Here is a 26343-nt window from a genome sequence, read left to right as displayed (position 1 = left end):
ACTTTTTTTTTTTAAGTTTAAATAAAATTTTGATTAGGAATAATACAAGATTATACCAATATGCATAAGCATGGTAGTACAGTAAAGAAGGTAACAATGAAATTCATATTACATTCTAGGGTAAGATCTACAGTTATAGATTAGTGATTATCTTAGAAGACAAGATGACGTGGCTCATTGCTTGGAAAATTTCAGTAGCAAAAAGATAACTGGATCCACTACACATGCACATCAGCAAAGTAATCACTTTTAAAGCTGGTGAGAAAAAAAATATGTAATTAGAGGATGAATAAGAATATTACTCTAATAACATAGGTTTGTACTAAAGGCAGGTAGCTCCAAAAGTTACTTCGGTCCACAGCAAACATTTATGTGCATCTACATGCTCACGTGATTGTACATAAAATTTCATAATGAGCTATATGCATGAAAACATGCAGAAATTAACAGGGAACACAGTCCAAATAAGCATGAAGGTATGTATTGAAACTCTAGGCTCCATTTCCATCTTCAAGGACCAGGACAGAAAATGATATCTAATACATGGATTTGTAATAATGTCCCCATAGTCATGCTCCATCAGGCACAATAAGCTCTGGCACTGGCAGACAATGTTACGTGACATCACAAAGACGAGGCTCTCATTTAATAGCTTAGTCCAAGGCAGGAACCTCTCCTGCTAATCTTCTGTCCGAGGCTGGTGACCTAAGTTTTAGAAAGGGCTTCTCAAGCTTTTTCACCCGGGACAGCACTCTTGGTCGTCATCCAAGCCAAAGAGGGACAATGTAGATGTGGCGTGGATAGTGTGCTGTAGCAGACCATCACAGTGCCCCCATAACAATGTCAACCACAGGGCTAGCCAGAATATCCCATGCAAGCCATTGTAATCCAGAATTAGCCATAGGGCTCCCAGTAACAGTCTATTCAAAAATCTGTTTACACATTTGTGAAATAAATAACAGGTTTTAATGGTCCAAAACACCTTTTAAAATGTCTTGGTTTAAGAATGGAAGTGATAAAGCCATAGAAGGGGATATGTCAATCACCCTTTGGGAAGACACTATATTGCTTCTGCAAATACGCCAACATGCATCAACTCGAGAGTGTACATAGTGGCATTGGCTGCAAAAAGCATAAGGCCCCTTTCACACGGGCGAGTATTCCGCGCGGATGCGATGCGTGAGGTAAACGCATTGCACCCGCACTGAATACTGACCCATTCATTTCTATGGGGCTGTGCACACGAGCGGTGATTTTCACGCATCACTTGTGCGTTGTGTAAAAAAAAAAAAAAAAAAAAAAAAAAGAAAATTGCAGCATGGTCCTCTTTGTGCGTTTTTCACGTAACGTAGGTCCGAAAGAAGTGAATGGGGTTGCGTGAAAATCGCAAGCATCTGCAAGCAAGTGCGGATGCGGTGCGATTTTCACGCACGGTTGCTAGGTGACGATCGGGATGGGGACCCGATCATTATTATTTTCCCTTATAACATGGTTATAAGGGAAAATAATAGGATTCTGAATACAAAATGCATAGTACAATAGGGCTGGAGGGGTTAAAAATAAATAATTGAACTCACCTTAATCCACTTGCTCGCGCAGCCCGGCTTCTCTTCTGTCTTATTCTTTGCTGTGTGCAGGAAAAGGACCTGTGGTGACGTCACTGCGCTCATCACATGATCCATCACCATGGTAAAAGATCATGTGACGGACCATGTGATGAGCGGAGTGACGTCACCACAGGTCCTTTTCCTGTACACAGCAAAGAAGAAGACAGAAGAGATCCCGGGCTGCGCGATCAAGTGGATTAAGGTGAGTTTGTATTCAGAATGCTATTATTTTCCTTTATAACCATGTTATAAGGGAAAATAATACAATCTACAGAACACCGATCCCAAGCCCGAACTTGTGTGAAGAAGTTCGGGTTTGGGTACCAAACATGCCGATTTTTCTCACGCACGTGCAAAACGCATTACGCGGAAATATCGTGCATGTTCCTGCAACGCACCCGCACCTTTTCCCGCAACGCCCGTGTGAAAGAGGCCTAAGGTTTGTAGTGGTAGTATACATCAACTCCACCAAAGGTCAAACTTAACTTAAAAAGCCCTACTAAAAACATAACAAATAGGTACAGTACTAAAAAAATCTATTATTTAAAATGCCATTGACAATCTATACAGAGTACTGTATATTATAAAACATTTACATAAAGTGAAAAACTCTTTCAAAAGCAATTGCCTGGAAAAAAAAGTAACTTTGCCTAACTAAAATGTTGGCGCAGAGCCCCCTGGGTTCTCTTCTTTGGCTTTTTTGATATATTAGTCAGCATCAATCCATTAAAGTCAATACAATGCCATTTTAATCTCATTAAATGAGACATGATCCCAGATAAAACATAATTAAGGAATTAGCATACTCCTACTCTCACTTAAATGTGCAAGCTTATTGTCTACTTGTCACTGGTATAAATGGCAGGTTTAGGAAAGTGGTCATTTACAGTAAGTTCGCAGAAAATAATTTGCTGGGTTGTACAAAAGAATGCAGTGAATGTGAAGGAGCAGCTTTGTATAAAAGCCGGTACGGACAAAACATTATATACTTTCATAAATATGCAAAACAAGACATTAGGTATTAGGCTACTTTCACACTCGCGTTTGGTGCGGATCCGTCATGGATCTGCACAGACGGATCCGATAATACAAGCGTCTGCATCCGTTCAGAACGGATCAGTTTGTATTATCTGTAACATAGCCAAGACGGATCCGTCTTGAACACCAATGGAGAACGGATCAGTTTTCTATTGTGCCAGATTGTGTCAGTGAAAACGGATCCGTCCCCATTGACTTACATTGTGTGTCAGGACGGATCCGTTTGTCTCAGTTTCGTCAGACGGACACCAAAACGCTGCAAGCAGCGTTTTAGTGTCCGCCTCCAAAGCGGAATGGAGATGGAACGGAGGCAAACTGATGGATTCTGAGCGGATCCTTATCCATTCAGAATGCATTAGGGCAAAACTGATCCGTTTTGGATCCTTGAACTGATCTCACAAACGGAAAACAAAAACGCCAGTGTGAAAGTAGCCTTACAGTAATACCTAGCTAGCTAGCTATAATACTGGCCCTGTTTACACTTGTCTTAAGTAGGGTTGTTTCAGGTATCGAATTTTATACTTTTGTCTGGAATCGACCACGATACCAGGATTTGCCTTGTTTTGATACTAGGCTTCTCTGGTACTAGACTGCGCAATAGCGAACATGGAGCGCGCTGCTCTCAGCGCGCTCAGTGTTCTCCTCAGCAGCACAGAGGAGAAGGAAGTAGTCTCTCCCTCCCCCCTGTGCTGCTGCTGCCACCAATGAGGAGAGAGGGGCAGGCGCACTGCGCCACCAATGAAAGTAAACGTTTAATACAAATCCAGGAGGCGGGGGCTGGCGGGGAGCTGCGATCAGTGGCAGTTAACCCCTCAGGTGCCGCACCCACCTCCTCTATTAAATGTTAATTACTATTGGTGGCGCACTGCGCGCTCCCCCCCTCTCCTCCCCAGTATTAAAATCATTGGAGGCGCAGTGCGCCCCCTCCTCGCAACCCCCCCAGTATTAAAATCATTGGTGGCGCAGTGTGCCCCCCCCCCCCAGTATTAAAATCATTGGTGGCAGTGGCCACAGGGTCCCCTCCCCCTCATTTGTGGTGCAGTGGCAGCTTCTGATCGGAGCCCCAGCAGTGTAATCCTGGGGCTCTGATCGGTTACCATGGCAGCCAGGACGCTACTGAAGCCCTGGCTGCCATGGCAAGCTCCCTGCTGCTGTGTGTACTATGCTGTGTACACAGGGAGAGTGTGAAGTCTTATACACCCTAAGGCCTCTTGCATACGACCGTATGGCTTTTTCTTTTTTAAATCAAGTAGTTTTTATTAAAACATTTTCCCCTTTTGTATAGATAAGCGTACATCAAATACACAATTATATAAACAAATGAGTGCCCAACTTGGGCACAATATTACACAAAGTATAAACCCAGAAGGGTAAACCCCCCCCACACCCCTTTAACCCACACCACACCACAATGTCAGCTCAGTTTTCTCCTCCACAAATCCTGAGAAACATCTACCTCTGTTTCTACCATAACCCGATCATCCGTACCGTCCCGTTATCATGTTTCACTTCCTCTTATTCTAGGCATCCATCCTAATTGCAAGGATAGAAGACGTCCAGTGGGCAGTCCTGGCGTCCGTATGGCTTTTTCAGCATTTTGCGGTCCGCAAAAAATATGGATGACATCCATGTGCATTCTGTTTTTTGCGGAATGGAACAGCTGGCCTCTGATAGAACAGTACTATCCTTGTTCGTTATGCGGACAATAATAGGACATGTTCCATCTTTAAATGGAAATATGCAAATGAATGGTATACGGAGTACCTTCCGTTTTTTTTTGCAGATCCACTGAAATGAATGGTTCCGTATACGGAACGCAAAAAATGGAACGTAAACGAAAAAAAAAAAAAACGTGCAAGAGGCCTAATAGAGCTCTATTAGGGTGAATAGGACAAGAGATTAAAAGATCCCAGGTTCTAGCCCCTAAGGCCTCTTTCACACTGGCGTCATGTTTTTTGCCCGGAAAAGATGCGGGTGCGTTACGGGAAAATGCACGAAAAATCGGCATGTTTGGTACCCAAACCCGAACTTCTTCACAGAAGTTTGGGTTAGGTGCTGGGTAGATTGCTATTATTTTCCCTTAGAACCATGTTATAAGGGAAAATAATACATTCTTAATACAGAATGCATAGTACAATAGGGCTGTAGGGGTTAAAAAAAATAAAAAATAATTTAACTCGCCTTAATCCACTTGTTCGCGCAGCCCGGCTTCTCTTCTGTCTTCTTTCTTCAGGACCTGGGTAAAGGACCTGTGGTGATGTCACTGCGCTCATCAGATGGTCCATCACATGATCTTTTACCATGGTGATGGATCATGTGACGGACCATGTGATGAGCGCAGTGACGTCATCACAGGTCCTTTACCCAGGTCCTGAAGAAAGAAGACAAAAGAGAAGCCGGGCTGTGCGATCAAGTGGATTAAGGAGAGTTAAATTAATCTTTTTTTTTAACCCCTCCAGCCCTATTGTACTATGCATTCTGTATTAAGAATGCTATTATTTTCCCTTATAACCATGTTATAAGGGAAAATAATAATGATCGGGTCTCCATCCCGATCGTCTCCTAGCAACCGTGCGTGAAAATCGCACCGCATCCGCACTTGCTTGCGATTTTCACGCAGTCCCATTCACTTCTATGGGGCCTGCGTTGCGTGAAAAACGCACAAAATAGAGCTTGCTGCGATTTTCACGCAACGCACAAGTGATGCATGAAAAATCACCGCTCATGTGCACAGCCCCATAGAAATGAATGGGTCCGGATTCAGTGCGGGTGCAATGCGTTCACCTCACGCATTTCACCCTCGCGGAAAACTTGCCCGTGTGAAAGGTGTCTATAAGGGGGGAAATAGTTATTAAATAAAAAGTAAAAAAATAAACTAAACACCAAAATATAAGTATAAATCACCCCCTTCCTAATTTTACATAGAAAATATATAAACAATAAATAAACATGTCACATATCGCCACATCCGAAAAGTCCAAACTAGTAAAATATATAAATAAAAAATAAATAAAAAATGTCCTATGCGGTGAATGCCGTAAAAGGAAAATAAATAAAAACGGCTTGATTCGCCATTTTTTGTAGCCACCTTGGATCGGACTGTTGTATTATGGGCCGGACGTTCCATAAAATGCACATGGCTTTTTTTGGAGTTTTATTTTTTTCACGTGATATCGAGTATCGCAATACTTTTTTATGGAAACCGAATCAAAGTTTTGGTATCAAAACAACCCTAGTCTTAGAAGCTTTTAGTCAAGGCATCTAGAATTTTTGATATCTATAGAACTAGGATTTTGATTTTTTATAGAAACTATTCTAAGGGCACTTTTCAGAACAAAAAAAAAGTTACATTTGCTGACTTCAGTACAATCATAAAAAAATAAATAATAATAATAATTGCATGTGAATAGGATTCAGGGATCCGCATCTTTTTTGGTTGTGTGGACGTGGAACGGATTCTTGACACATAACATTGCAAAGTCTAAACATCGCCTTACGACTAAATATCTTCTCTGTGATAGCAACAGACCTGGCACAGTGGCCTGGATGTTTCTTTCCTCAATTTCAGTTTTTGCTGATTTTTTTTGTTCCTATTTAATCTGTTTAAAGAGTTTATTTATTAGGAAGGGGTAGGTCAAAAGTTGTGGTTTGCACCGAAAACCAAGTTGAGCCAGCCAGATCCAGATTGCATGGTGGCCCCACAAGGTGGCAAAGGAGGTGGGGGGGGGGGGGGTTTAACCTCCTCAGGACCGCCGTACGCAGGATTGCGTCTTTGCGGCGGCCCTGCTCTTCTGGGTGGACGCGCCGACGCGTCCTCTCGCGAGACGCGAGATTTCCTGTGAATGCGCGCACACAGGCGCGCGCGTTCACAGGAACGGAAGGTAAGAGAGTTGATCTCCAGCCTGCCAGCCGCGATCGTTCGCTGGCAGGCTGGAGATGTGATTTTTTTAACCCCTAACAGGTATATTAGACGCTGTTTTGATAACAGCGTCTAATATACCTGCTACCTGGTCCTCTGGTGGTCCCCTTTGTTTGGATCGACCACCAGAGGACACAGGTAGCTCAGTAATATGTTGCACCAAGCACCACTACACTACACCCCCCCCTGTCACTTATTAACCCCTTGATCACCCCATATAGACTCCCTGATCACCCCCCTGTCATTGATTACACCCCTGTCATTGATCACACCCCTGTAAAGCTCCATTCAGATGTCCGCATGATTTTTACGGATCGACTGATAGATGGATCGGATCCGCAAAACGCATACGGACGTCTGAATGGAGCCTTACAGGGGCGTGATCAATGACTGTGGTGATCACCCCATATAGACTCCCTCATCACCCCCCTGTCATTGATCACACCCCTGTAAAGCTCCATTCAGATGTCCGCATGATTTTTACGGATCCACTGATAGATGGATCGGATCCGCAAAACACATACAGGCGTCTCCCTGGAGCCTTCCAGGGGGGGTGATCACCCCATATAGACTCCCTGATCACCCCCCTGTCATTGATCACCCCCCCTGTCATTGATCACCCCCCCTGTCAGGCTGCATTCAGATGTCCGTATGATTTTTACGGATCCACGGATACATAGATCGGATCCGCAAAACACATACGGACATCTGAATGGAGCCTTACAGGGGGGTGATCAATGACAGGGGGGTGATCACCCCATATAGACTCTCTGATCACCCCCCTGTCATTGATCACCCCCCTGTAAGGCTCCATTCAGACATTTTTTAGGCCCAAGTTAGCGAAATTATTATTTTTTTTCTTACAAAGTCTCATATTCCACTAACTTGTGTCAAAAAATAAAATCTCACATGAACTCCCCATACCCCTCATGGAATCCAAATGCGTAAAATTTTTTAGACATTTATATTCCAGACTTCTTCTCACGCTTTAGGGCCCCTAGAATGCCAGGGCAGTATAAATACCCCACATGTGACCCCATTTCGGAAAGAAGACACCCCAAGGTATTCCGTGAGGGGCATATTGAGTCCATGAAAGATTGAAATTTTTGTCCCAAGTTAGCGGAAAGGGAGACTTTGTGAGAAAAAAAAATAAAATATCAATTTCTGCTAACTTGTGCCAAAAAAAAAAAAATTTCTATGAACTCGCCATGCCCCTCATTGAATACCTTGGGGTGTCTTCTTTCCAAAATGGGGTCACATGTGGGGTATTTATACTGCCCTGGCATTCTAGGGGTCCTAAAGCGTGAGAAGAAGTCTGGGATCCAAATATCTAAAAATGCCCTCATAAAATGAATGTGGGCCCCTTTGCGCATCTAGGCTGCAAAAAAGTGTCACACATGTGGTATTGCCGTATTCAGGAGAAGTTGGGCAATGTGTTTTGGGGTGTCATTTTACATATACCCATGCTGGGTGAGATAAATATCTTGGTCAAATGCCAACTTTGTATAAAAAAAAATGGGAAAAGTTGTCTTTTGCCGAGATATTTCTTTCACCCAGCATGGGTATATGTAAAAAGACACCCCAAAACACATTCCCCAACTTCTTCTGAATACGGCGATACCACATGTGTGACACTTTTTTGCAGCCTAGGTGGGCAAAGGGGCCCACATTCCAAAGAGCACCTTTAGGATTTCACAGGTCATTTACCTACTTACCACACATTAGGGCCCCTGGAAAATGCCAGGGCAGTATAACTACCCCACAAGTGACCCCATTTTGGAAAGAAGACACCCCAAGGTATTCCGTGAGGGGCATGGCGAGTTCCTAGAATTTTATATTTTTTGTCACAAGTTAGCGGAAAATGATGATTTTTTTATTTTTAACTTTTTTCCCTTACAAAGTCTCATATTCCACTAACTTGTGACAAAAAATAAAAACTTCCATGAACTCACTATGCCCATCAGCGAATACCTTGGGGTGTCTTCTTTCCAAAATGGGGTCACTTGTGGGGTAGTTATACTGCCCTGGCATTCTAGGGGCCCAAATGTGTGGTAAGGAGTTTAAAATCAAATTCTGTAAAAAATGACCGGTGAAATCCGAAAGGTGCTCTTTGGAATGTGGGCCCCTTTGCCCACCTAGGCTGCAAAAAAGTGTCACACATCTGGTATCTCCGTATTCAGGAGAAGTTGGGGAATGTGTTTTGGGGTGTCATTTTACATATACCCATGCTGGGTGAGAGAAATCTCTTGGCAAAAGACAACTTTTCCCATTTTTTTATACAAAGTTGGCATTTGACCAAGATATTTCTCTCACCCAGCATGGGTACATGTAAAATGACACCCCAAAACACATTCCCCAACTTCTCCTGAATACGGAGATACCAGATGTGTGACACTTTTTTGCAGCCTAGGTGGGCAAAGGGGCCCACATTCCAAAGAGCACCTTTCGGATTTCACCGGCCATTTATTACAGAATTTGATTTCAAACTCCTTACCACACATTTGGGCCCCTAGAATGCCAGGGCAGTATAACTACCCCACACGTGACCCCATTTTGGAAAGAAGACACCCCAAGGTATTCGCTGATGGGCATAGTGAGTTCATGGAAGTTTTTATTTTTTGTCACAAGTTAGTGGAATATGAGACTTTGTAAGAAAAAAAAAAAAAAAATCATCATTTTCCGCTAACTTGTGACAAAAAATAAAAAGTTCTATGAACTCACTATGCCCATCAGCGAATACCTTAGGGTGTCTACTTTCCAAAATGGGGTCATTTGTGGGGTGTTTGTACTGTCTGGGCATTGTAGAACCTCAGGAAACATGACAGGTGCTCAGAAAGTCAGAGCTGCTTCAAAAAGCGGAAATTCACATTTTTGTACCATAGTTTGTAAACGCTATAACTTTTACCCAAACCATTTTTTTTTTTACCCAAACATTTTTTTTTTATCAAAGACATGTAGAACAATAAATTTAGAGCAAAATTTATATATGGATCTCGTTTTTTTTTGCAAAATTTTACAACTGAAAGTGAAAAATGTCATTTTTTTGCAAAAAAATCGTTAAATTTCGATTAATAACAAAAAAAGTAAAAATGTCAGCAGCAATGAAATACCACCAAATGAAAGCTCTATTAGTGAGAAGAAAAGGAGGTAAAATTCATTTGGGTGGTAAGTTGCATGACCGAGCAATAAACGGTGAAAGTAGTGTAGGTCAGAAGTGTAAAAAGTGGCCTGGTCTTTCAGGGTGTTTAAGCCATGGGGGCTGAGGTGGTTAAAAGGGTTTTCCAAATCTTTTTTTTTTTTTACTGATGACCTATCTTCAGGATAGATCATCAGTATCTGGTCGGTAGGGGTCTGACACCCGGGGAAGTTAGCGGTGCTTCTGTGAGCATCATGGCCTTCTCGCAGCTTACCAAGCACAGTTTTGCCTCATAGTGAACACATAAAAACAAAACCCATAAAACTGTGGCAGAATTGCGTTTTTTTTCCAATTCCACTGCAACAAACAAGTCCTCACACAAAAATAAAATAAAAAATATAGCGGTCTTTAAATATGGCGACAAAAACAAATGATTTTTAAAAAAAAATAATAGTTAGTTATATTTGGTATCTGCAATCAGACTGACCCTCAAACATAAAATACAAGGGCAGAATTGCATTACACATACTGCAAATGGTCCTATTTAACAGTAAACCTCATTGCGCGAAAAAAAAAAACAACTCATATGGTTATGTCAATGGTAAAATAAATAAAAGTTATAGCGGTATTAGTCCCTCCTAAACCCGACATTTGTGCCAGAAAGTGGATCACATTATAGTCAATAGGAATCCCGTTGTGATCTGCTGAATCTGGCAATGCTGGGTCCAGTGAACACCAGGAGGCTGTTCTCTGCTGGAAACGTTCAGAGATGTGAACCCAGCCTATATTATAGTATATACTTTCTTACCACACCCCAAAGACATACAGTTAGTGAATTTAGATTGCGAGCTCCTTTAGAGACAGTGAGTAATGATGTCTAGTGATGAGCGGCAGGGGAAATATTCGAATTCGCCATATTTCGCGAATATTTGTCATATATTCGTGAATTTGCAAATTCGATATTACATTCTTGATTGTGAAAATCGCCAATGTATTATTCGCGTAATGTGCGCAAAATACTGGCGTGGGGTAGACAACTTTTCTATTGGTTGCTAGGGATGTCGCTAAGCTGTGACAAAGCCTGATCATTGGCCGACAAGCTAGAAGAAGGGAGAGATGATCACCTGATGTGTACCGTGTTAAAAAAAAAAAAAGAAGAATATTCGTCATTACGAATACATGGCACTATATTCTAAATATTCGCGAATTCTCGAAGTGCCGATATTTGCGATAAAAATTTGCTTTTCGAATATTCGCGCTCAAAGGCTTTATGGAATGTCAGTGAAATATTATATTTCTATATACAGTGTATCGCTATATATAATATAAATATAGCGCACACATACTGTATTTACTTGAAAGGGAAGCTAGATTAAAGGTGCAGTGGGAATACAAAGGAGGAAGATGATTCAGTTTAAAGACGTGGTAACTAGTATCCCATGGGACTAATTAACAGCTTCTAGAATTGCTCCACATACATTTCACATTACAGGTTGTCTTACATGATTTTTAGGATACTCATTATGATAAGCAAGGATTTATCGAGATATCCGTATATTTTTATGTTTGTCAGTGCTGTATGCACAGTCACAAGTGGAGAATAAAATCCTGAAATAGCATTTATCAATGTAAACTGAAAAGCTGGCTGAAATACTTACAATGGATTTTAAATTAAATTTAAAAAAGGAATGCAATATCTGTGTTTTTAAGTCAGACAGTGAGACACTTTCTTTTTTTTCTAATCTGTTTTATTTTCTGATTGCATTCTGGTTTTATATACAGATTTATTTATTTTTACGAACGATTATCTGGGCAGCCATCTTGCTCGAGTTGTTGTCATGCAATATGGCAGGAGCCACCATGGGCCGTAGACACAATAGACTGGAGGGGACTCAATTTATCAAGCCCTATATGCCACAATTGTGGCGTAAAAAAAGCTGCACATTAAGGTGCACGGCATCTGTGCACCATAATGTGTGACTTTCTGAGCTTACCAGCACTTTCCAGAAATGCTGCAAAGTAGGGGTATGTCTTAGAGGAAGGGGCGTGGCTTTGCGCCACCCGCCGCATTTACTTGGCGGAAGTTATAGCTCATGCCTACAATATCCTGTCGTTAGCATACACTTCACTTTCTGGTGCACAGCAGGGCAGAGATGCGTCCGATTACAAGGCATCTGCCTCTTAACAAAACGGGCGCACCTCACACTAGTGCACGGAGGTCCTGGATGGATCCGCCAGTCTTGATATATCTCCCCCATTGACTTCTGTGGGAGAGTTTTCTGGCATGCCCTGTGACCTGTTAATTACCTATAGTGACTGGTGGATCTTGAGTTATTGATACAGGGGTGTTATGCGTCATGATAATAAGATGACTGATGAAAAGAGATCTGTACAGAACTGGAATTCTCAACAAATTACTAGACCTTTCTTTAAAAATATTGACATACCGGTAGAGAATAAAAAAAAAAAAATATATCAGTCTTAAAATGTCTAAAATAAAATCTCTTGTGTAGACAGGTCATTTTCGGATGATGCATTCCCTTTAAAGCACATATAAAATAAAATGTTGCAAAACAGGAACATTTAGGTAAAGACAACCTAGTGCCATTTTTGCAACAATTATATTTCATATGTAATTTACCTAGTTCATGCAAAAGTTACTAGCAATATGTAATATGTTTATCTACTGTCAGCAGAATAACGGCTCATGTAAGTATTATGGTGCCTTCATATATGGTGGAGTGCACTTGCAGAAAAAATTTGTATCATACATTGTTTCCCATGAACTTCTAGGAAGTTTAAATCTTTCTATGCTTTAAAAAAAAAAAGTGTGTGTTCCATTCAGAAAAACTACATGTCGTCGTTTTATTCCAGCTGCCTCTCGGCATGTTTGCCGTGCTGCCACCGGACCTCCAGCCCACCCCATTATAGTCAATGGGTCCGGAGCGGACCTCCGGCGGCATGATGCACTAGCGGAAGCACTCTTAATGTGAAAGCTGCCTAAGGAAAATTTTGTGGAGCCCAATTTCCAAAGATTTTAATGGGAAATCATAACCCAAAAATGAAATGCGCATCACAATCTTCAAAAAAATCGGTCGCAAAATCTGCATGAACCAATAAATATGCATTTTTGAGTGCAGATGCAACCTCAGAGTTGTAAAGTGACAAAATACGACACCCACAGACCTCAGAAGACCTACTGCCCGTCTGTATGTTTCCAATTTCAAAGAAGCAAAGGGAAGCCAACATAACATGCCCTGCTCCATCAATACAGACACGTTTTTCCTATCTTTCCTAAATATCCCCCATAATACAGTATTGTATAGAAGCACCGCACAACAACACGCAGAATCTGACATAGCAGCATGGAATTGAAGTCAATGGGTTTGTTCTCTAACAACTTTAATACACAGCCAAGCTGATGTACAGTACCGAATGTAGTTACTCTATAACACTGTCACAACTGTGCTGATAAATATGTCCTTAAAGAGCATAATACCTACCTTACCGCTCCAATACTTCCCAAGTCCCCCTCTCGAAATCTGATCACTCAGTTCACCTCTGTGGCCAGTGACTAGCGGAGAGGTCACATTTACTGTATGGAGAAGGACAAGGAAGTAGATATCAGACATTGGCTCGGGAAGCACTGGATCGCTAAGGTGAGTATTAATTTTTTTTTTTATATATATATACACATTCTTAAGCCACTGACGATTTATTAAAAAGTCAACACCAAGTCAACTCCTTTTAAATTGTACTGAAGAATATTCAAGTACAAAAATGTGACAAAAGTCTGCAATAGAATATAGATTGTGCAAAAGTGACTTTTTTAACCAGAGGACAACCGTAATAATTTGCATAGTACATACTGCAAATATATGCACCAGGAACTAATGAAGAAATCTAAAGGAGTGTCACATAGCATCATCTGGTCAGCCCTGCCTATCTATACATTTCAACAAATTATGTTCCCCAGCCAATGGATAACTTGACACTTTGGGGAAACCTTAGTGAATGAGCTGTTTAATGGGCTACATGTCAGCCTTTTATGCAGGTCTTCCAACAAATGTACACAACTCCCCCGCCCCCCCTCTGCCTGTGATACAATTAACAAACACAATGGGTTAACTTAGGCTAGGTCTACACGATGACATTTGTCACGCGACAGATAGGGCACAACTACACTGCAACATTTGTCTCGCAACAATTTTTATAATGGCAGTCTATGGTGTCGCACTGCAGCATGCGACATGCTGCGACTGCGACACGACAGTCGCAGAAAAATCCATCTCGAATGGATTTTCTACGACTGTTGCGTCGCAGTCGCAGCATGCTGCAGTGTGACACCATAGACTGCTATTATAAAAATTGTCCATGGGCAAACAGCTCCTGCCCTGCAGATACAGAATCAGTGGCCTGAGACTGAACTGGTACTGACAAGAAGGGGCTCCTGCAGAACATCTTTCAGCCACTTTCATGTCTAGCTGTAGGTCCACAAGTACCATTGGCAGAAAATGAGCCCATGTGAACTGGCCACTCATCCTTATATAAGTGTGCCGTTCGCATTGCTCAGCGGTAATTTGTGTGATTAGGATTACCGTACTCGTTCACTGAGGACATTAAGACCAATACTTCCAGAAAGGAGGGTTCAGTGCTAATTGCTGGACATATCAGATGTGTTCATTAAACTGGAGAGCCTAGATGAGCTGCTCCACAACATCCATAAAAGAAGCTATGATTACAATATTTATTTTGTGTGAAGAAGTAAATATATCAATTAAATAGGATAACGTAAAACAGAACACCGTAAAACTGGATGGTATTTTCACTAATGCTCTGAACAGAGCCCAATTTAAAGGTACTCTAACCTTATATTTTAAAGTATCACTCTCAAATGAAGGGATAAAGAAATACACCGTCGTTCTCGATGAAGACTTTCTGAGGACACCAATAGGGTGGGGTGTGTAAACATATTGGGGGAGATTTATCAAAACTGGTGTAAAGGAAAACTGGCTTAGTTGCCCATAGCAATCAATCAGATTCCACCGTTCATTTTTCAGAGCTCCTTTGGAAAATGAAAGGTGAAAGCTGATTGGTTGCCATGGGTAACAGTCAGTTTTCCTTTACACCAGTTTGACAAATCTTCCCTATTACATTTGACTAAAATGATTTTCTGGTGGGAGCTGCACCAATCAACTATTTGAATAGGACACCGGCATATCCTGTGTATATGTGTAAAGAAGAAATACCTCCTTAAAGGCTATGGACATCTTTGTCATTGTATTTTATTCATTCAGAGTTGGAAATCATGTTTTTTTTTTCATTTTTAACCAGTTCTTTCTCTACATATTTCAGTTTCAGTGCATCTGCAGAATACTGCTCTCTGCCTCACACTGAACCGGCCAGGGAGCTGCTCTGACGGCTCAGTCTGCAGCCCTGGTCTCTGAACTCCTGACAGCTCATAAACACTCATTATAGCTAAATTCTTACCAAACTGATAAGAATATGGCTTAAATCATAAAAGGTCAGGAGTTCAGAGACAAGGGCTGCAGACAGAGCAGGTCCCCGACGGATTCTGTGTGAGAAAGGGAGACATAGTCTGTAGGTGCACTGGTTTACTAAGGCCAATAAAAATAAAATAAAAAAAAATGACCAAAATGAGTAAAATGCAATGATAAAAAATGCCCTGAAAAGGTGTTTATAGCTGTGGCAGACCTCTCTGCCTTTGGATTACTATATAAAACCTGATTTGTCTATTTGTTCAGCGGTTGCCGGTTGTTCGCCCAGATCAGAGCTATCCAGGGAAATGTAGTTTATGGAGATATGTGGGGTTTTGGGGGTTTTCTGTGTTTTATGAAAGGTGTGCGTTTTCTGCCTGTGAGTGATTAAGGCTAGGTCTACATGACGACATTTGTTACGCAACATTTTGTTGCACCAATGTCGCGTGACAATTTTTATAATAGCAGTTTATGGTGTCGCACTGCAACATGCTGCGACTGCAACGCAACAGTCGAAGAAAATCCATTTGAGATGGATTTTTCTGCGACTGTCGCTTCGCAGTATGTTGCATGTTGCAGTGCGACACCATAAACTGCCATTAAAAAAATTGTTGCGAGACATTGGTGCAACAAAATGTTGCACGACAAATGTTGCAGTGTAGTTGTGCCCCATCTGTCGCGCGACAAATGTCGTCGTGTAGACCTAGCCTAAGTTAACCCATTGTGTTTGTTAATTGTATCACAGGCAGGGGGGGGGGGGGGGGGGGAGTTGTGTACATTTGTTGGTAGACCTGCATAAAAGGCTGACATGTAGCCCATTAAACAGTTCCTGCTTGACCCTTAATACAGAGCCTCGTCTCGTACTTGGGGGGGGATAATTCGTATGATTCCTGTTTGGCGCCTAGGAGTGTTCGGTAGCTGACTTCATATTCGGGAAAAAGAACGGCTTTGTCGGCGTTAACCCCTTTACCTACTCGGGGTGCAGTAACAATAGCTTTTAATTATATTAGTTATTTGAATTGAGCAATCTATATAGTATATCATTTCAATCCCTTATTTTATTAGAGGATTCATTCAGCAGGATACAATCTCTATTGGTCTTATAACAAAGTGTCTCCAAACATTTTTTTATAATGTTCCCTATTTTAATAGTCACAGTAAGAGCCTACTTTTAATGAAGCAACATCATTTTGATTAGGCACCAATTAACAAAACTGGAACATCTGATGGCCATGCATGGCTGGTGTAACATCACTGCAGCAGCTAACATGTCATTTTATACAAACATGAAATCTAAATCAGGGTCAGAGGACATGGAGTATTAGATCAGTCTGCATGGGAAGTATTCATAAGCCTGACAAGAATAGATTGTCACTTGAGCATGTGCATAAGCCCCTAGCTTATTGAAAGTTTTTTTCCTTTAACAAACTACAGGTAGCTTACAAAGTTGGCTACTTTTCTGCACAGTGTTGCCTACTACCAGGCATTGTGCAGACAACTGCAATAAAGCTGCATTCAAGCATACAGAACTGAAGTGGAGTTTCTGCACTGCGCTTGGTCAGTAGTAGCACTGTGTAAACAAGAAAAAGTCAAATTATGGCACAAAACTAGGATACAACAGAAATTATTCATCAGTGGGCCTCCACCCTTTGGCACCCCCCAATCAGTAAGTTAGGATATATGTTATATCTTAATTAAAGGGGTTGTCCACAATCTTTTTTTTGCTAAAATGGTTCCTTCCTAATAATCAGCTGCAATTTGGCCACAACAGTTCAGACCCCCTACAGCGCCACAAGAGAAGTGTTGAATTTTCTTCTAGAGAATGAACCTATTTCATAGTCTTAGAGAATTTTTTTTTTTTTATGTTAAATAGGTTTTCTGATCACGATATATATTGATGACCTAAGCCTTAGGATAGGCCATCAATATCTGACTGATGGGGGTCCAAAACCCCACACCTCTATGATCAACTGATGTGCATTAGCTCTTGCACAGGAAGTAGGTACTGGAACTACATAGCTACATCCACCGTGTAGTGATATATAGTATGGGATCACTGAGTTGAGTGATGGGCTGCTGGGGTCCTGGGGTAGACGGGAATGGCATCCCTGCAGCCAAATAAAAGCATAACAAAGCAGACTGAAGCGGCAGGGGGTAAAATGGGTGAGTATAGTCTCTTTTCTTATTTTTTATTTTTTTTTACAACGCAAAGCTTTTGGGAGCCTTTAATTTTTTGGAAAGCCCCTTTAAACAAGAGAGCCATTATATTAGATAGGGGCTTTGTGGATCAGACTTGTTTTTCCAGCAAATTCCACAGATGCTCAATCAGATTGAGATCTGGCGAATTATAAAGGCCAAGGTAACATCTTGAAATCTGACATGTTCCTCAAACCGTTGAAAAAGGTCACTGTCATTACAATTAAGGATTATACTTAAACATTGCAATAATGTTTAGGTGGGTGATACATGTCAAAGTAACATCCATATGAATGCCAGGGCCCAAGGTTTCCCAGCAGAACAATGACCAGAGCATCACACTGCCTCCACCAGTTTGATTTCTTCCCATAGTGCATCCTGGTGCAATCTTTTCACCAGATAAGTAATGCACATGCACAGACATTACACGATGTAAAAGAAAAGCGATTCACCAGACCAGGTTGCCGTCTTTTTATTTATTGTCCTGTTCTTCTACAAATGGACAGCAGTCAGCATGGACAGACTAACCAGTCTGCAACTATGCAGCAAGCTGTGATGCCCTGTGTAAACTGGCACCTTTCAATCACAGCTAGCATTAACTTTTTTCCAACAATACAAGAGCTCTTATGTAGGCAGACCAGACAAGCCTTTACTCCCTGATCCCATGGCCAGGTCACAAGTTGTGCTTTCTTGGACACCAATTGGTAATCACTTCACACAACACCATTTGGAGCTGTTCTAACTGTAATGTCATTTAGACATTACAATTTGTCCCTTGCCAAAGTTGCTCTTGGATCCTTACGCTTGCCCATTTTTCCTGCTTCCAATGCATCAGCTTCAAGAACTGAATGTTCACTTACTCACTAATAATACTCTACCCCTCAACAGGTGCATGGCAATGTTATGGCTGATCTGTGATTAATATATATATATATATATATATATATATATATATATATATATATATATATACACACTGCTCAAAAAAATAAAGGGAACACTTAAACAACACAATGTAACTCCAAGTCAATCACACTTCTGTGAAATCAAACTGTCCACTTAGGAAGCAACACTGAGTGACAATCAATTTCACATGCTGTTGTGCAAATGGGATAGACAACAGGTGGAAATTATAGGCAATTAGCAAGACACCCCCAATAAAGGAGTGGTTCTGCAGGTGGTGACCACAGACCGCTTCTCAGTTCCTATGCTTCCTGGCTGATGTTTTGGTCACTTTTGAATGCTGGCGGTGCTTTCACTCTAGTGGTAGCATGAGACGGAGTCTACAACCCACACAAGTGGCTCAGGTAGTGCAGCTTATCCAGGATGGCACATCAATGCGAGCTGTGGCAAGAAGGTTTGCTGTGTCTGTCAGCGTAGTGTCCAGAGCATGGAGGCGCTACCAGGAGACAGGCCAGTACATCAGGAGACGTGGAGGAGGCCAACAACCCAGCAGCAGGACCGCTACCTCTGCCTTTGTCCAAGGAGGAACAGGAGGAGCACTGCCAGAGCCCTGCAAAAGGACTTTCAGCAGGCCACAAATGTGCATGTGTCTGCTCAAACGGTCAGAAACAGACTCCATGAGGGTGATATGAGGGCCCGACGTCCACAGGTGGGGGTTGTGCTTACAGCCCAACACCAGGCAGGACGTTTGGCATTTGCAAGAGAACACCAAGATTGGCAAATTCGCCACTGGCGCCCTGTGCTCTTCACAGATGAAAGCAGGTTCACACTGAGCACATGTGACAGACGTGACAGAGTCTGGAGACGCCGTGGAGAACGTTCTGCTGCCTGCAACATCCTCCAGCATGACCGGTTTGGCATTGGGTCAGTAATGGTGTAGGGTGGCATTTCTTTGGAGGGCCGCACAGCCCTCCATGTGCTCGCCAGAGGTAGCCTGACTGCCATTAGGTACCGAGATGAGATCCTCAGACCCCTTGTGAGACCATATGCTGGTGCGGTTGGCCCTGGATTCCTCCTAATGAAAGACAATGCTAGACCTCATGTGGCTGGAGTGTGTCAGCAGTTCCTGCAAGACAAAGGCATTGATGCTATGGACTGGCCCGCCCGTTCCCCAGACCTGAATCCAATTGAGCACATCTGGGACATCATGTCTCGCTCTATCCACCAACGTCACGTTGCACCACAGACTGTCCAGGAGTTGGCAGATGCTTTAGTCCAGGTCTGGGAGGAGATCCCTCAGGAGACCGTCCGCCACCTCATCAGGAGCATGCACAGGCGTTGTAGGGAGGTCATACAGGCACGTGGAGGCCACACACACTACTGAGCCTCATTTTGACTTGTTTTAAGGACATTACATCAAAGTTGGATCAGCCTGTAGTGTGTTTTTCCACTTTAATTTTGAGTGTGACTCCAAATCCAGACCTCCATGGGTTGAAAAATTTGATTTCCATTTTTTTTATTTTTGTGTGATTTTGTTGTCAGCATATTCAACTATGTAAAGAACTAAGTATTTCAGAAGAATATTTAATTAATTCAGATCTAGGATGTGTTATTTTTGTGTTCCCTTTATTTTTTTGAGCAGTGTACATATACACACACACACAATTCGAAATTAAAAAAGTGTAAATACCATACATGATCGTGTTTATAAAGTGAAAACCGGAGTCATAATTCATATAAAACAATTGTGCCCAATTCATATACATGAAAAAACAGATGTAAAGTGCAAAAATATAGACAAATAATAAATACATCATAATTAAATTATTAAAATCATCTGTAAAGTGCTAGGTGCAAAAATGTAAAACAAGCTTAATGAATGAGAGAGGAGGATCTCTTACTAACCAGCATGGAAATATTTGTGCGCCGCTGGCGTCTCCTATTGCGAATTGTGCATTTCAGGGAATTAGATAAAGGATGCAATAGCGTGTAGCCTAGATATCGCGAGACCACGCTATGTGGAACGCATATTGAAGCGCACACAGGCGAGCTCGTAATCCAAGTCATGTGACAACCAGTGTCACATGACCGAAATAGGCTGGAACGCAAGATAAAGCGCAAGCCAGCGCTCAACAACGCGATCTTGTTACACAAGACAACGCGATCATACTGCGGAGAGCTGGGCTCTCTTTTTTTGTTGTTGTAGAATTTTATATGTTGTTTTGTTCTTTCCCTGACTTTCAATTAGTCACGTCCAGGTTATGTTGAAGAATTATTAATAATGCAGTAACTCTGGATACCATGTGTAAAATACTATATTCTACTATAGAAATAGTTACAAGTCATCTGAAGGTATGTATAAGAAATATAAAAGGTATCATAACAAAAGAAAGAAGCCTGTTGTACTGTACATTTTGTATAAAATAAACCCAAAGCGTTTAAAAACAAGTAAGACAAAGAACAAGCTAAAACTTCAGAGTACATAGGTCAATTGGCCTAAAAATAGATATCTTTCCAGCGGCCGGGTACAGAGAAGAAAGTGAACTGTATAACCTGGGAAGAATAGCACTGGTAATATAATACAGGAGATCTCTCTCGCCTTTCTCTACTTACATCCTTGCAACTCATTATTTCTACTATCCATGAAGAGGGTCATATAGAGAGATCAAAACATAGGAAATAAATGTATTGTGATGGTTTCCCTCAGCAGTGTGCCGCTACTTGTAGTTCTTGTTTGCTTTTGCATTGCAGCCATGGTAGCGTTACCCTGAATTTCCTTTATACATATAGTTTGGAGGTGCTGGTCTAACTTTTTTTACGTTGTATATTTGGGGGAGAAACTTCCCCTATAAGGCCAGGCACTCCCGCCTAAAGCTAGATTCTACACCACCCTGAAATTTGTAGGCCAAAAGCCCAGGAGAGGCAAGACTGTTAGTATACGTCTGATAGAAGCTACCTTGTCGCTGGTAGACGGGCTCAACATATTCTTGATCAAAAATATGCGCAAAGAGCTTCTAATTTGCATATAGTAAGTATAGCAGTAATAGTTTACCTTTATTCATGTTTGCAATGTTTGCATGTGTCTTTGTGCATAAAGCAGTATGCTGCTACTTGTAGCCCTTGTTTGTTTTTGCATTGCAATCATGGTGGTATGCACCTTCACTCTCTTTATATATAGTTTGAAGGTGCTAGTTTTACTCTCTTTTGCAATGATTTCCCTCAGCTTGTTATAGTAAAAAGACGATGAACACAGATATATACCAGGATGCATTATGATTCATTAAGTCATTAAGATGTGGAAGCTATGATAACACCTGGTAAAATACTGCTTAGCTCTACACAGTACTGACTCTGAAGGCCTCAACTAATAGTACGTGGCCTGATAGATACAAGTAAAGTACTAGACCGCAAAACAATGACTTTACTTTAGCTTGATATTTATTCACGTGCAACCATTTTGTGCTATTGCCCCAATTAATCCGAAATAAGTAATGAAGCATCTTTTTTAAGACTAAAAATAACCTACTGTCTATAACTTTCCCAACCTTCATGTTTTCATTTTCACTGTATCCATGGAAACACAGAGGCTTACACAACAGCTGTAGACATAAAACTGCAGGGGAATTCTAATCAACAATATTTGAAAAGATGCATTGGAGTCAGAGGATTTCAACGGGCCAGTCCTTCTGTTCTCGAGAAGATAAGGCACTGCCATATTTGTCAATAAGCGGCTGCTTCCCTCTTCTCGTTCAGCAAAAATGCATGCTGGGCTAAGAGAAATTGCTTGTGTATGGAGGGGACGAAAGATAGTGGGTGGCCAAACACTCAACGATCTAGTAGTGTGTGTGTGGTCAGCCTCACATCATTCTCCAATATGACCTGTAACACATTAAAGGGGTTCTCCGGGAATTAAGAGAATGAAAATACTTAAATATTACTTTATTAGAAATATATTCCCAAAGACCTTTCATTGGTTACAATGGCTTGTTTTGTCTAGGGAGCAATCATTAGGAGAAATAAAATGTCCGCCATCCTATTAAGTCCACACAAAACCTGTCCTAATTACACAGGAGGACAAGTTACTTCACAACACTGAGATAAAAGAGCTGACTCATCCTCCTTTCTGCTCTGCTTGTCAGGGATTATGATCCTGAACACAGTTTAATATGATATTCAGCTGAATCTCTGTAGGAATGGAGTTCATGAGGAGACATGAAGTACAGAGAGAAGGTGGGGATGTGGCTAATGTGCAGCAGCACTAGTATGTAGTCTCCATTACCACAGTCTGTCCTAGCCGTCCTCTCTGTACTTCATGTCTCCTCATGTACTCCATTTCTAGAGATTCAGCTGAAGTTCACATTAAACTGTATTCAGAATCATAATCCCTGACAAGCACAGCAGAGATGATGAGGCAGCTCTGTAGCTCAGTGTTGTGAAGTAACTTGTCTCCTGTGTGATAAGGACAGGTTTTGTGTTGACTAATAGGACAGCGGACATTTTATTTCTCCTAAAGATTGCTCCCCAGACAAAATGAGCCATTATAACTAATGAAAAGGTATTTCGGAATATATTTAGAACAAAGTAATATTTAAGTATTTTCATTTTCTTAATTCTCAGAGAACCCCTTTAATTTAAAGGGGCTATCTGTAATTTTGATATTGATGGCCTATCCCCAGGATGTCATCAATTTTAGATCGGCAGGGGTCAGACACCTGGCACCAAAGCTGTGAAGTTGGTAAGCCAAAGCTCTGAATACGACTCTTTCATAAACGCCCAATACTTTAGTAATAACAAATTTACTATAATAAAATTATAACATTGGTCTCTCTCTCACCATCATGTAAGTAATCAGGCTACTTAAAACATAAACCATATTTCTTGGAATACAATTTCTGAAATTCGTAAAATTTTCTACATTCCTGTAAGAAAATATGTAATGCACTTTGCATTTAATGACTGGAAAACAGTTATAGACTTAATTTAATGAAATATATTAATTTTTTCTAAGAAAAAGTTAGAGAAGCTCTATATATATGTCCTGGAAATGCAGATAATCATGTGAAAGTCTAAATGGAAATATATTCATTGCAGTCATAGAAGGGTTGTCTGGGAATAAATAACTTTTCACAGGTGCCGCTTGCCTCTGGTATAGAAAGATTCATACTTACCTACTATCCACAGCTCCGATCCTGCACACTGACTTCTGTGTGTCTATCTTCCGGTCGTTTACTTCTATACTGGTATGATCATCTGTTCCGCTGCAGCCTATGATTGGATTCAGAGGTGACCTGTCCACAAGAGATACCGGACCACAGAAGCCAGTCATCACTGAAGCAGAGCAAATGATCATGCCCGTGCCCTGGACGAATTAAACAAGCCATGGACAACACCTTTAGTGCTGTCTTCCTGTTCTGTCTAGCAGGCATGCCCAGTAGTGAACTCAGATGAGTGCAGGCCTGCCCAGTAGTGAACTCAGATGAGTGCAGGCCTGCCCAGTAGTGAACTTCCTCCTCTGATCTTCCCTACTGAACATGTGCAGAACAGTTTCAGGCAATGTAACTAAGGGCATTGGAGCAGATACCAAGTATAAGGGACAAGGAGACAACACAGGAGATGAGAGGCCTTTCTCTCGGTCACCAATAGAACACCCTCCTAGGAAAGGAGAGGAGAAAACTGATTTTCTGTCACCACTAGAACACCCTGCTTCTTGCTGTTTATAGTATAATGGTCCAGTCACACGTCCGCAGTGTTTTGCAGATCCGCAAAACACCGGACCGGCACCCCAATAGAAATGCCTATTCTTGTCCGCAGCTGCGGACAAGAATAGGATATATTCTATTTTTTTGTGGAGCCGTGGACCAGGAGTTCAGGGCCGCAGACCAGAAATGCGGATGCGGACAGCACACTGTGTGCTGTCCGCATCTTTTCCGTCCCCATTAAAAGTGAATGGGTCTGCACACGTTCCACATAATTGCGGAACGGATCCGGACCGAAAGTGCTGACGTGTGAATGGACCCTAAGCGGCAGGTAAGAACACAGGAAAGGTCAAAACTGATTACCTATCACCACTAGAGCACTCTGCTTTTCACTGTTTATAGCATAAGGACAGGAGAGAACATAAGAGGTGAGAACTGATTATCACTAGAACACCCTGCTCATCATTGTTTATAGTATAAGGGACAGGGGAGGTGAGAGCTAAATTATCTATCACTAATAAAATACCAGGTTTATCACTGATTATAGTAAGAGGACAGGAGAGAACACAGACTTATCCATCATCATAACAGCCTGCTTACTACTGTATTTTTACAAATAAAGGCCTTAGATTGATAATCATAAATATATTTTATGTTCTAACATTTCTAAACTGTTCTAAATTTATATGAGTTAATAAAATAGATAACATAATATTCTTTGTAATCTGAAGTCAGAGTCGGTACATTTCTAGTTACTCCGACTCTACTATTGTGCTCACCAGAGCTCCGGCGAACGCTGAGGCCTATTCGCAGCTTACTAAGCACAATGTTGTTCATTGGATAGCAGGTTCACTTGAATGGGACTTAGGGCTCTTTCACACCTGCGTTCTTGTCTTCCGGCATAGAGTTCCGTCGTCGGGGCTCTATGCCGGAAGAATCCTGATCAGGATTATCCTAATGCATTCTGAATGGAGAGAAATCCGTTCAGGATGCATCAGGATGTCTTCAGTTCCGGAACGGAACGTTTTTTGGCCGGAGAAAATACCGCAGCATGCTGCGCTTTTTGCTCCGGCCAAAAATCCGGAACACTTGCCGCAAGGCCGGATCCGGAATTAATGCCCATTGAAAGGCATTGATCCGGATCCGGCCTTAAGCTAAACGTCGTTTCGGCGCATTGCCGCATCCGACATTTAGCTTTTTCAGAGTGGTTACCATGGCTGCCGGGACGCTAAAGTCCTGGCAGCCATGGTAAAGTGTAGTGGGGAGCGGGGAGCAGTGTACTTACCGTCCGTGCGGCTCCCCGGGCGCTCCAGAGTGACGTCAGGGCGCCCCAAGCTCATGGATCATGTGATCACATGGATCACGTCATCCATGCGCATGGGGCGCTCTGACGTCATTCTGGAGCGCCCGGGGAGCCGCACGGACTGTAAGTATACCGCTCCCCCGCTCCCCACTACTACTATGGCAACCAGGACTTTAATAGCGTCCTGGGTGCCATAGTAACACTGAACGCATTTGGAAGACGGTTCCGTCTTCAAATGCTTTCAGTACACTTGCGTTTTTCCGGATCCGGAGTGTAATTCCGGCAAGTGGAGTACACGCCGGATCCGGACAACGCAAGTGTGAAAGAGGCCTTAACTGTGTCTAGCCACATGACAGATATATGGTGACGTCGCTGGCCTTGTAAGAGTCTTCACTGAGTGCCAAGACCTCTTTGAACAGCTGACAGGCAGGAGTGCCGGGACTCATCCCCCCACTGATCTGATATTGATAATCTATCCTGAGGATATGACATCAATATCAAAATCCCAGATAATCCCTTCAATTAATTTGTAGAGAGTGTGGTAGGAAAAGTGAGCAATCAGAGGGAAGCTATGCAGTCACAGGTACCACGAGTAAGGAACTTCTACGGGGACAATAGTTGGTATTTTAAGGGGTTCATGTTCCGGAACAATAGTACCCTTTAATGCAAATTTAACACAACCCTTCAGACTCCCCATACTAAGGCTCATGTACTTCAATTATAATCATCTTTTTCTCACTGGCAGTTTGGTGATATGTACATTATAATGATTCTGCCGAGTTTTGTGGAAAAAGATTCAGGAAAACGCTGTCAGCATCCACATTTGCGGAGCGCGGCCCCGATCTTCAGGACGCAGCTCCGCAAAAGATAGAACATGTCCTATTCTTGTCCACAGCTTGCGGACAAGAATAGGCATTTCTATAGGGGTCCGCAATTTGCGGGTCCGCAACACACCACGGACGTGTGAATGGAGCCTAAATCTCTGCTCTGATCTCATTGTTAACGAGGCGGCGGCGGTGGGGGGGGGTCAGTCTTATCAGTGATTGA

The 26343-nt window shown here is 42.0% G+C and overlaps 1 protein-coding gene across 6 annotated transcripts in view; it reads right to left on the bottom strand.

Moving 5' to 3' along the window:
- The window catches only part of KLF12 (Kruppel like factor 12), a 249267-nt gene that overhangs the window by 211174 nt on the left and 11750 nt on the right, over positions 1–26343 (bottom strand). For 2 of the 6 annotated variants that reach the window (XM_040425354.1, XM_040425355.1), the window contains exon 2: positions 13209–13295. The exons of 3 other annotated variants lie outside the window; for them this stretch is intronic. The gene's annotated coding sequence lies outside the window, so the exon portion shown is untranslated. Of the gene's footprint in view, positions 1–13203; positions 13296–26343 lie in introns of all 6 variants that reach the window. One more of the 6 variants, XM_040425352.1, reaches the window with a different exon arrangement.

The sequence above is a fragment of the Bufo bufo genome, chromosome 3 (genome assembly GCF_905171765.1).
Source record: "Bufo bufo chromosome 3, aBufBuf1.1, whole genome shotgun sequence".
In the NCBI taxonomy this organism is placed as follows: domain Eukaryota; kingdom Metazoa; phylum Chordata; class Amphibia; order Anura; family Bufonidae; genus Bufo; species Bufo bufo.
The sequence above is the reverse complement of the archived record's forward strand: the minus strand, read 5'-3'. Positions and strand labels throughout refer to the sequence as shown.